The sequence below is a fragment of the Lissotriton vulgaris genome, chromosome 6 (genome assembly GCF_964263255.1).
Source record: "Lissotriton vulgaris chromosome 6, aLisVul1.2, whole genome shotgun sequence".
NCBI lineage: Eukaryota > Metazoa > Chordata > Amphibia > Caudata > Salamandridae > Lissotriton > Lissotriton vulgaris.
The window spans coordinates 1457182492-1457195525 of record NC_141694.1 but is presented as its reverse complement, the minus strand read 5'-3'; positions in this window follow the sequence as shown (position 1 = coordinate 1457195525).

The window sequence follows — 13034 nt, the reverse complement described above, 5'->3', positions numbered from 1 at the left end:
GCTCATTATGCCTACTTCTGGGTACGTCAGCAGAGATATATGCCTCAACTGGCGGCCGAACACTGGTTGGCCCACCCAACCCCCATCGAAGGCGCACTCTATTCCCAGGTTGAAGGCAGGGACAAGACTCCTTCCACGGTGTCTAGCACGGTAACGGCATGGAACTCCATTGTTTTGAAGCTTGACCTACACTTCCTATATGCTCCACTGCTGCCACTGACCTACCACCCGCAGCTCCCACTCCTACAGGAGGCTGGCTTTCAGAAATTGTTGAAAAGAATACATGTCACTACATAGGGAGACTTGTATCATAATGGCACCTTCCGCACTAAGGACCAGTTATACGAGTGCATACAACCGACACCTCTAGACCTGTTTTACTATATCAGGCTCCGGCACGGGCTGCAGGCCATTACGCCTGACTTCCCCTGTGAGCCCCCAGTGCTTCTTCCCCTACAGAACATGCTGCTTCACAACAATCCTAATAAACTGGTATCCACACTCTATAAATCTGTCCGGGCCAACATGACCTACACTGCCCTGCCCGCTAGGCACAAATGGGAACAAGATCTAGCCTTGACTCTGGCGGATACACAATGGGAATTTTGCCTGCAGCAGACCGAGCGCATATCCTCCAACAGCCGTTATAGGATAATTCATTATAAGTTCCTGCACAGACTGTACCACACTCCAGCGCGCCTACACAGGTTCCAGCTTAGGCCTACAGATATGTGTGACAGGTGTGGGGCTCCAGGGGCTGACTTCCTTCACCTTGCATGGGGATGTGCCGAAGTATAATACAACAATAAATACTCCAAAGGAGACCCACTCTGAAATCCACTGGATCAATGTGGGTAATGATATTGAGGATAGACCCTATGGGTTGGGTGAGATTATACAACTAAACACTCAGGGTGTGTGTGATATGCTAATCATACCTATGTGGTGATAAGGGGGCAACACTAGTTGTTTTTAGTTACCCTCACACACCCTAGTGGTGTCATGCTTCATCATCGGGTCACCTGAACTCCTATAGGTTCAGGTGGGCTCAACCAGTATTGGGAAGCTCTTATGATATTGAAGGCAGAGGGATATAAATAAAATACCTCAGACAGTACCCAGGTATCCCTTTATTCGTGGGTCTGTATGGGTAATTAAAATTAAAGATAAAAAGGGTTTCGTCAGGATTTTTATGGTCCTATGACCCTAGTGAGATGCCAACATGTTTCAGTCCTAAATTGGCCATAAAGGTCCTGGACTTTCTTCAGGGCAAAAGAGGAACCCACTATGTGTGTGGATATTAAAGAGGCGGAATTCCCTACTCTTTACAATGTAGCAAGGGAAGATAGCTTCTCCTCGTATTAATGTGTAATGCCAGGCTCCATCCAATAAATGTTGGGCGAGGGCTTCTCAGTCAGCGAGAAAATGGGGCTTGTACACTTTAAATGAAGAAGCTCCCTACCGTGAACCGACTCTCTCGCCTCCCGGCTCGTGTCCGGGCCAACATGACCTACACTGCCCTGCCCGCTAGGCACAAATGGGAACAAGATCTAGCCTTGACTCTGACGGATACACAATGGGAATTTTGCCTGCAGCAGACCGAGCGCATATCCTCCAACAGCCGTTATAGGATAATTCATTATAAGTTCCTGCACAGACTGTACCACACTCCAGCGCGCCTACACAGGTTCCAGCTTAGGCCTACAGATACGTGTGACAGGTGTGGGGCTCCAGGGGCTGACTTCCTTCACCTTGCATGGGGATGTGCCGAAGTAAGCAGATACTGGACCCAGGTGTTTCAAGCGCTGTCCAAAATGATACACATGACGGTGGACCCGTCCCCATTGGTGGGTCTTCTGGGGTATGTTGCACCTCTCCAGGCGGCACACCGCAAATATGTGGCGCTGGCTATGCTTCTGGCTAAACGCAGGGTGGCCTGTAGATGGGGGAGGGGAAGGGCGCCCAAGTTTAAGGATTGGATGAGTGACATGGTATACTGCCAGGAACAATTGCATACTTATTCCGAACTGCTGCCACCTACTTCTAGGCCTACTGATATTTGGGCACCGTTACAATGTTATTTGATTACTGATCCACTCGAAGATGGCAGCACCTGAGGTTGGGATGGTGAGACACTGCGCTGTTGCTTTGTGGTCCTGAACTGAAAATCCCGGACTGACTTGTCTGGCATGATGTGCTTACTGCTCTCCCCCCCCCCACCCCCTTTCCCCCCCCTCTCTCTTCCCCAACCTCCCCATGTCAATGCTCTCTGTGGGTTGCTCCTACCTCCATGACGTCACCCCGGTATATACCGGCCTACTACCTTCGATACCGAGGCCCGCCTTCATTTCATTTGTGGTCTCACAGCTTTGCCAGCCACATGCCTCCCACGGTCTGATATGCCCGCCCGGGCGCCTGCTATGCCCGCTTTCCTCCCCCCGCCCCCCCCCCCGGGTTCACCTAGACACTGCACATGTTAATGTTGACATAAAAATTTACAAAAAGCAAGACTCATAGATTTAGCTGTGGAGACGTTGCACTCGTCACTTGGATGTTACTGTTTGACGCGATTGTATTCGCACCCATGCACTTCTGTTATTACTTATGCTTATATATGCATTGATAGCGGCCGGCCTCCGGGTTGTTGGCGAGACGCTGTGTACTCCTGACAGTGCTCAATAAATGTTTTGCACCAAAAAAAAAAAAAGTACTGAATCGAAGAAGTAGCAAAACAACACTTCTCCAACTTTACTGTGAGGTTGGACTCCTCAAGCTTGCTCAAAACATTATCAAGGCGACACCCATGTTCTTCATTGTCTTTCCCAAAGACCAGGATATCGTCTTAATAGACGCAAATACCTTCACAACCCTTGAGAACAGACTCCATAGCGCGTTGGGATATGGACACTGCAGACACCAACCCAAAGGGCATGCAAACAAATCTGAAGGCTCCAAAAAGAGTAATGAAGGAAGTTACATCCCTTGCGGTCTCTGCCAACTCAATATGGTGATACGCAGATGCCAAATCGATGGAACTGAAGACTTTGGCACCACCAAACAACACCAACAACTCTGCTATATTGGGAAGAGGATAGCGATCCACCACCTCACATTTGTTGAGTTGTCTCAAATCTACACACAAACAAAGTGACCCATTGGACTTGCGTGCTGCCACAACCGGAGCAAGCCAATCAGTACCAGTGACCTCTTCAATTATGCCTCCAGCCTTGAGCTTGTCTAACTCCCTTTTCATCTGTTGCCCCACAGCTATTGGTACATTTCTAACTTTACAACAAGAGGGTTGAGAATTGAAGCGCAAGGGAATGTCTAATTTAAAATCTTTGAGACAACCAAGACCTCCTCTAAAAACCTTTGGAAATTTGTGTTTAACATGTGTCTCAACAGTGGTATCAGAATTACCAGGAGCAAGATCAGACTTGATAGAAACAGAATGGACCTCACGTTTTAGAATAACAGGAGACGAACTACTGGGATCTAACATAACCCCTAAGTCCCCCTGGTGAAATCAGCTGATGATGCTGTCACCCTTTTTCGAGACATAAATTTTACCAGAAACATAACGCCCTCCATATTCAATGAGACCCCAGAAATACCCATGTAAAGGTATGGGCTTGCCACCGTAAGCTAAGTGACGTATGTCTGGTTTAAGAAGTGAAGTCTTTCCAGCAAGTTTGGTTTGATAAAAAGAGTTGGAAAATAAAGTAATTTTTGCCCCCAAATCAAACAAAACTTTGGTAGATTCACCCTCTACTTGAATTGTGTCCAATGGACAAGACTTATGTTCCAAATCAGAAAGAACTTGGACAACAATTTGTCCACAGACAAAGTCTTCCTCACGGATATCAGTTTCTACACTATTAATATTTGATGTTGAACCCTTACTTTTACATGCAACAGAAAGATGCCCTTTCCTCTTACATTTTGAACAAATTACATTTAGGGCAGGACATTTCTTATCATTGGCAAAATGTCCAATTTTGTTACATCTGAAACACTTGGGAACAAAGGTACTTTTCTTTGGCTTAACAACACCATCAGTTTTAGCAACAACTTTGGACTCCTCGTTGACAACTTGAACAGTGACTTATTTATCCTTTTTTAAAGTATCAACGCACTCTAAGGAATGTTCAATTCTTTTAGCCACTTGTAACACTTCATCCAGGGAAGGTTCATCTCTTAACCACAGTTCTTCATGAACCTTTTCAATGTTACACCCCAGCATGAACTGGTCCCTGATCCTTTCATCCAATAGTTCAGCAAATTTGCAAGAAGAGGCAAATTTTCTTAGATGAGTAACATATGTCTCAACAGATATCCCATCATTTTGATGTCTCTTAACAAACTGGTACCTTTCAAGTATGGTGCTCACCTTAGGTAGGTAATGTTTGTCAAATTTAAGTAAGCATATTTCATATTCATTGAGATCTTTGCTTTCGTATCACTCAACTCAGGTAGGTGATCAAAAACATCTTGCCCCTCTGATCTGAGACAATGTAACAAGAGAGATGTTCTTCGCTCTGCACTTAGACTTACCCGACAAACCCTTGCATATCGTTCAAAAACTTTTTTCCACTTTTTTCATTTGATAGTGGGTTCACCAGCAGACATGAGAAAAAATGGGGGAGCTGGAACATTTCCCATGACTGCTAAATATATTAACAGGTAAATAAATTTATAAAAAGTGAAATAAAGTAAAGAACAATAAAGAAACAGTAAACCAAATAACATGTAAGTTATGCAGATAAAATTCAAATGTATCTGTAAGGAAATTCACAATATACTATGCATATAACTGCAATTGTAATGATATTCAAAAAGAGTAAAAGAAGTGGTATCCAAGCAGAACTTAAAAGAAGTGTGTGTGTCACTGAAATGACGCGCAGGGTGCTGGAGTAGGCAAATAAGTGTGTGCAAGTAAGTGTGCCTTTCACTGTTGTGGCACGCAAAAATAATGCAAGCGTGGAGATTTTCTTGAAACAATGTAGGAAATAAGGGTGCTTGTAACTGTTGTGGCACGCAAAAATAATGCAAACGTGAAGATTTTCTTAAAAATGTAGTGTGCGTTTCACTGACTTGGCACGCAGCGCTGAGAGAAGCGAGAAAGTGTGTGTGTCACTGTTGTGGCACGCAAAAGTAATGAAAGGCTTTGAGTAGTTGTCAGGTGAAAGTCTTGTTGTTGGTTGCTTGGTAACAAAAGGAAAATGGCTGCCACGTAGCGTCAAACAAGCGGGATGACATTGACGTTATCTCTGTACAGTGCAATTAAAGGAAAATGGAGATTTGGAGCGAGGAGGAGTGCGAGCGTACATGGAACACTACGCTTGAGAATGCGCTTCACAACAGGCAACAGGTAAGAAGCAGGCAACAGCGGATTTGAAAAACGCACTGAGAGATTGGAATTATCAGTAGTATTGATCCAATGTCTTCACAACACAAAAATGCCATCAAAACACTTCCAAAGACGCCAAAGTAAATATCTTGAAATTGGCAAAGCAAAATCTGGCAGAGTTAAATTAGGCATTGTGGGCTGAATTACAGAAGACGAGCCCGCACCGAGAAACAACCTTTAGACTCAGCATATAAAAAAAAAATTGTGGTATGAAAGTGCGGTGAAGCTCACAGTCCCATGAAATTAATATTTTAGACCCGATAGAGCTAGCTTAAATTTAACAAAGTTGCCAGATGAATGTGAAATAAGATGTGTCCCAAGTACTGATTAGCAGCTGACTTTTAAATCGATGTAAGCGGCACACACATAAGCATACTCTTTCTTGCTCCAGAGCATTAAAAAGTGCAGCTTCACTTCTGCTCACCCAAGAGATATAAAATCTCAGTAATAAAAAAAACCATCAAAGAAGGGACGAGCCCGTGTCGAGTTTAAAACCTCAGGTAGGAAAGTAAATACACAGCGAAAGCTCCCAGTCCCAGAATGAGAATTAGCACAGTACCTTTCCAAAAGGAAGTGTAGAGGCTGTTAGGTCTTCCTTCTGCTTCTTAAGTAGCTGCCGACTACGCCAGTGTAGTATCTTCAACCTGATACGAAGAATGCAGCTGAGCACAAGGTTGTAGATAAAAGATGCAGGTTTATTACATAAAGAAGTTAGGAAGAACCCATCCTGGCCACAGCCAGTCAGGTTAACAGTTTCCAGCATTTGAACTAAAACATTCCAACATTCATGCAACTAAAACAGAATACAGCATGGTCATAGTGAGTAATCATGACACTGTAGTCCCATGACATCAGTGGCAAGGAAGTCACAGATGCCACAGATACCAAGATTAAACTACACATTGACCAGACAGTGTGCACAGGTTTCGTTCCATCTTCTCCCACTCATGGACGTGGAGCCCCTTAGACTGGAACAGATAGGAGCAATAGAATAGGTCTCTGGGCCCACGCTGTGGGTATCTCTCATGGTTGTGGCCCCAAAGCCAAACCAATCTGGGCCATCTGCTTGTGGGTTAACATGAGGCTCTTCAACAAGAGAGGGAGTGACACCTGATGCTGACCATGGAAGTTCTAATCGACCTGAATGGGCTAAATGGTTCTCAAAACTTAAATTGTTGCATACCATCAGCTGAAACTCGACCCTGCCATCTGATATATAACCACTTTCTCCATCTATTTAGGACTGCAGTGCTACATAAGCCTCAACTTTGGCATTTTCTCAGCCGCCAAAGTGTTTTAAAATACCTTCCAGTAGACCCTCTCTTGGCTGGAGGGCATGCTGAATATCAGCGTTGACATTTTAATAATTTCAATGACACTGGACTAATCTAACACCTGGCTCAGAGCTACCCTGGAGAGGCTAAGCAACAGGGGACTAAGACTGCACTGATGGCAATGCTCATTCTTTGAGTCGTCCATAGAACTGTTCAGCACTGTCCTGAGAAAGGCGAGTGCCATCCAAAGTGCCCCTACATCCTGAAGTGAAACAGAAGACAGGATCTTCCTTGGGATGGCCACCTGTTCATATCAGGCCTCATTACCTTATCTAAGCTTCTCGGGGCATTCCTGAGAGCAGACCCATCATGGAACTGGGGTGACATAGAAAAAACAGAATTCCAGGGAGCGAAGAGCATATTACTCAAGGATGTCACAATAACGTACTTCAACTCCAGGCTGATGACAGAACTGATTGTGGACGCCAGCCAAAATTGGGATAGAACATTGTTGATGCAAGAAAGTCCAAAGGTGAATGGGTGTCCATCGCATAAACCAGCCTGGCCCTGACAAACCCCAAAACTAAAAAAGAAGCCCTAGCTATTAGGTGGGGTTGCCGACATTTTCATCTGTACCCGTTCGGGTGAGAATTCAGGGTGGTCACAGATCACAAACCCTTGGCCTCCCTTTTCGCCACCAAGGATTGAAAGGTAGGCGGTCCCACTGCAACTCTACCGCTTTGAAGTTATCTATCGGCCAGGGACCCATAACCCGAATGGATTACTTATTCAGTCATCCCCAAGCTGTTGCAGAAGAGGCTGGCAAGTAAGTCTAGTGAAGGGGTCTGTCCCAATGCAAAGATGCTGAAGGGGATTGTGACACAACAGGGATACATGCCTACAGAAGGTGAGCACTACTTTGAAACACCACCACTGGCAGTGGTTCCTAGAGGACTCCTAGATGTAGAATGCTGCTGACAAACTGGTGATGAACCAGCTCTGGAGAGTCCAGGAGGAGTTCAGCCCCACCCCAGGAGGATTGTGCTGTGAGTTTGGTCAAAGTGATCCCTCAATCACTGTGGATTCCCATTGTCGAGCTGGCACACCAGGGGCTCCAAGGGGCCACAGTAATGTCCCTAGATGTAGCATGCAACCACTTGGCCGGGCGGGCCGAGGGTTTAAATGAAAGGGAGCTGGGCCACTCATAACCACTCACGTGAGGCACTATCTAACTATGTGTGCCAGTTATTTTGCTGCAGCGCCAACTACAAGCTGCACACGGTATACACCTGTTACAACGCATTTGTTACAACGCACTACCATTACAACGCGACTTTTACAACGCATACCATTACAACGCATTGCGCTGGGGGGCGCTCTAGGATAGGGAATAAGTATAATTTACTATCCAACACCTTCCCTAGGGTCCACGGGGACTGGAGTTAGAATAGTAAATTATACTTACCACTATCCAGCACCTCAAAGCGCTATGCGTTGTAATGGTATGCGTTGTAATGGTCGCGTTGTAATAGTAGGTAGTTGTAACGGTATGCGTTGTAACATGGTACATCCGCTGCACACACATACAAGCCCCAAGATACAGACAAACAAGTTTGGTGTGAGGCAGCTAATCACGCATGGTCCGAGGGAACTTGGCAGCTATGGCAAAGGGAGTTGACCCAAACTTGTCCAGTTTCCCTTAGCAGAACATAATCAAGCCCCAAGAGTTAGACATCTTGGGGCACAGCGATATATAATCAGTGCTTCTGCAAACAATGTGATACTGATCAAGGTTAAAAGCGTGTCCTTTCTGTTTTGATAGCATCATTGATATTTATTTGGGTCATGAAACTAAATGTTGTCTTCTAAAGTAATAGATGGCTAAAATTAAACGACATTACAGTTTTAAAAACTTCCTTCAGAAACTGTTTACAGAGCATGAACATCACAATTAGCAACTCACGTTCATGATAATAGATGCAATGATTAGCATTTCAGTATTATCTGGTAGCTAATTGGATGAATTATGAAGGATAAAACAGATTTAAAAATGAATGCTAATTATATTCATCATACACATTAACTCTAATTTACTAATGTACCAGAAGGACTAATGATTTAAGATTGATTTAAGATTAATTTGAATCAAGAGACGTGTAGTGAATGTGTAGATTATAACAAAGGATTAATTATTTTTCCCAACCTGCCTGTGCCCATTTTATTCACAGTAGGTAAGTAAAGCTCATCCCAAAAAAATCGCAGTGTGCTCTTTTAATAGCTTACAGAATTGTTACATTGGTTCATAAAAAGGGAAATTCATTTGCAACAATTTCATATTCCACAATAATTATTTCACCTAATTTTCCGTGTATTCCCATAACCAAAAGTATAGAAAATACATGTATTCAATTTTCAAACATGTTGCAAAAAGAAGTGCAAAATCAGCTGTCTGTTTTTTTTTTAAATGAATGTGGCTCAAAAATCAGAGCTTCTTCACATGGACAACTATTTTAACTGGAAATATGTTGCATATATTTAGGAATGGTTCCAATTCTTATTTATGTTTCTCAATTTTGGCCCTGGAGCAAATATCTTAATGCAACATAAACTTGGGCAATTATGTATGCTTCATGTTGCATCACATCCAGCAAACTAGTGGAAAGTGGGTTTGCCTTGTTTTTTGAATCAATAAAATTTACAAGGGCCCCAGATATAACACAAGAAAATATGATGATCTAATAAAATTGCATTTAATGAAAACTATAAGCTCCTCTTTACATCACTTGAAAAAGTAGGCATTTCAGGACTGGACAGCTTTTAGCTGATATTTGCAATGGTGATTTTTTAGGCTGACCTACTACAACATATTATCATTAAAGGAGGAATTCAGAAGGCTATTATTACACTAAAGTTAAACGTCAGAGTGAAAATAGCAGCGTTTATGCAAATTTTGTGACTCAAAAAATATGTTTTTGCACTCACAAATAAATTTACTCACACATAAAATGACACCAAAAAAGGCCAGTGAAAACAGGTTGTTTGATGTAACATTTTCTGTTTTTCAGTTTATTTTTTTATTTTTTGCCTTTTCTTCCTTGATTGATACTTGCTCCCACCATAGATGAAATATAAGCAGAAGTACTAAACTTGTTTCTGAGGCCATGTTAACAACTACCAGACTAATTCCATTTTGGGTACATGCTCCCATTTATGCATAAATTAGGATTTTATACACTAATTGCAATTTACTATTAGCCCACGGCCTAGTTATGAGTTAGAGGCCTGATTAAGAGCGCGGTTGACGGCTTACTCTGTGACAAACAAAATGATATCCCACCCGCCATAATACAAGTGCATTTTGTCCAACAGCACTTTAAATGCGGATGACAGGATATCTGTCACGTTAAAACGGAGTAACCTACCTGCCAAACTCTAAACCAGGTCCCAAGTACCCACATTGTTCACACACAGGGCTAAGACAGGGAAAACCTGGCGATGAACCATGTTGCGAAGTAGTTTGAAAGTCCAATTTTAGGGCTATGGAACATGTTCTATGTTACAAAATTCTGATTTGCGAACAATGAAACACATAAGAATGTTCAAATTCAAAGCAGGCTTCACTGACTGACAAGAAAGAATAAACAAATATCCTGAGCTAGAAATTCATCAATATCAGAGTCCATGTATTAAATCCAAAGAGTCAGAGTGTCTTCGTTTTATCTTCATTTATTTTCCATTCTTAGGTAAATCCAATCTTCACCAAGAAAGCATACAATAGCCGCTGCCAACGCGCGATTCGTCTTGGTCTGGTGACCAAATGACTTCGTCAGGGCTGTAAGTATTATAATAAATATAATCACTATTCCATTCAACTTCAATCCTACCACTTGATAACATGTACAATACAATCCATATCAAAACAAAGTGGTCTTAAAACAATTTTCAACACTATTTGATATTCATATAGTGGTCTAAAAGAGAGACCAATGATAGAGGTCCCCTAGGATCCTGATAAAAATATTTCATCAGAGAATAACATAATTTAAGAATTGCAAATAGTACATCAATTATTATGTATATACTGTCCTTCAAAAGCTAAAGTTATTGACAATATACTATGTAATACAAAAGAGGGAAAAAGAAAAGGAAGATAACGTGCTATTAGTCAAATACTAAAGTCAAAGGAAGTATTGAGGTCCCATAGAAGACGTGAGAAAGGAAAAAACAAAAGGGTAATGATCTCATAATCCCAACATTCACCATAACCGTAAATAAGAAGATAAGTCAAAATACGGGGAATCCAAGCGGAGAAAGTATAATAAGAACCCCTTTGTGAATTAGTAGGTAAGTAAGTCACATAGACGCAACAACAAGAGATCAGTAAATGGTGGGACGGAGCCACATTGAAGGAATATCAGAGACTAGATAGAGTCCCACGTGGTCTCCGATCACAGCTTTTTCCCACGTACGATGACCTGGAGGAGGATCTCCTCAATTTGGGAAAAGGAGCTTACTGGAAACTCTATGAACTTACTCATAGAGAATTTTGAGAGAAAGTAACGAAAATTATTCAGGAGGTTGATATCTTGGAAAAAGAGATAGTGGATTTACAGACGGCCGAGGGGACTAAAAAGAACTATGACATATTGAATGAGATCTTAAATAAGTATGAAGAGGATATTAAGCAGAGGAAGGCACGGAAATTGAAACGTGATGAACATGACTATGCCACGGGCAGGGTTTTCACCTTTGCTAAAAGGTTTGATACATCAGGTGCTATACGTACTGAGGGTGCACGGCGTCTGGGCTCCACATGACAGAGATCGTATGTCGTCTTTTCTCGCGAAATTTGGTCGAGGAGTAAGGAGGTGTTTTGAGATATATACCTATATTTTTGATCGAGGACTTTATTGTATAAGAACAGATTAAGGTGCACAACCTATGGATGGTGCACCTCGGGCATACTTACCTCTGTCCAGAATATATGTGACTCTGTTTTATTATTATCCACAAATTTAAGTGAACTTTCAAGCCCAGCTTTACACTTATTCTGGAGGATAGAAATAATATAAAGCTCTCCAGTTGCTGTGGCATCTTAACTTTCTACTTATATTTTGAGACTGCGAAACGTATTGTCATACTCCGGCCTTCACTGCACGACCGCTTACACCGTCAAGGAGTTGTCATTTCATTCTTGCCCTGAAGAAGTCCCACCCGGGACGGGGAAAATATTATTGAGGTTATTTTGGATCAGGTGCATTTCTATGAAGGTTCCGCCATCTGCCATGTTAAGGTTTAAACTTTTGTCCTACTGGCTTATGTAATGTGATTAATGTAAAGATTGATGTATATAAATTCATCAGACAAGTTTTTTGCAGCAAATGGCGTGGAAAAAAATCAATCATCTAAAAGCGTATGGGGGGATGTTACCATTCATGATGTGGAAGCAACAAGACTACTTCTTTCTATCACTGAGAATGAAAATGATCCTGTCACACTTCAACGTGTCTTGCAAGAACTTGACTATTGTACTAACTACAGTGAAGACAGTGGTTTAAAAAACAAATCAAAATGGACCCCTCAATTATCTAAAAATAACAGCATTGACGCCTTTTATAAAATCATTATGCAAGAACTTGACATATTAGAGAAAAAGATCACCAAGTCTAAAAAATCTCCCTATACTAACAATTTAACTACACGTGAGAGATCAGCTCTTAAAACTCTAGCAGAGGATCCTTCCCTTATAGTCAAAGAAGCTGACAAGGGAGGAAATGTTGTTTTAATGGACAAATCAAAATATGATCAAGAGATCTCTAATCAACTAAACAACCAAGCTTGGTATGCTGAATTACCCTCTAACCCCATCTTTTCAATTGTCACAAAAATAGATGACTATTTGAACTATTGTCATCATGAAACTATCTTATCGGACAATGAATATAAATATCTAATGGTGGATCGCCCACGTTACCCCTGTCTATACACCTTACCCAAGGTGCACAAGGATACTACCTCCCCACCCGGGAGGCCTATAGTATCTGGCATAGGGGGGCCCACCGAAAAACTGTCAGAGTTTGTAGATATCTTTTTACGCCCTTATGTCACCAGCCAAGCCGCTTACATCAGAGACACGAAGGATGTACTCAATGTTTTTAATGATTTCACTTGGGAGCCTGAAATGCTGATGTTACTATGGATGTCTCACAACTATATACTAACATCGGACATGATAAGGGAATATTGGGATTAGAATATTATCTTTACAAAAGACCTGTCGAATTATTAGATCACACCAATATGTTATTGACTATGTCAAAACTTATCCTTGACAGCAATGTTTTTCTCTT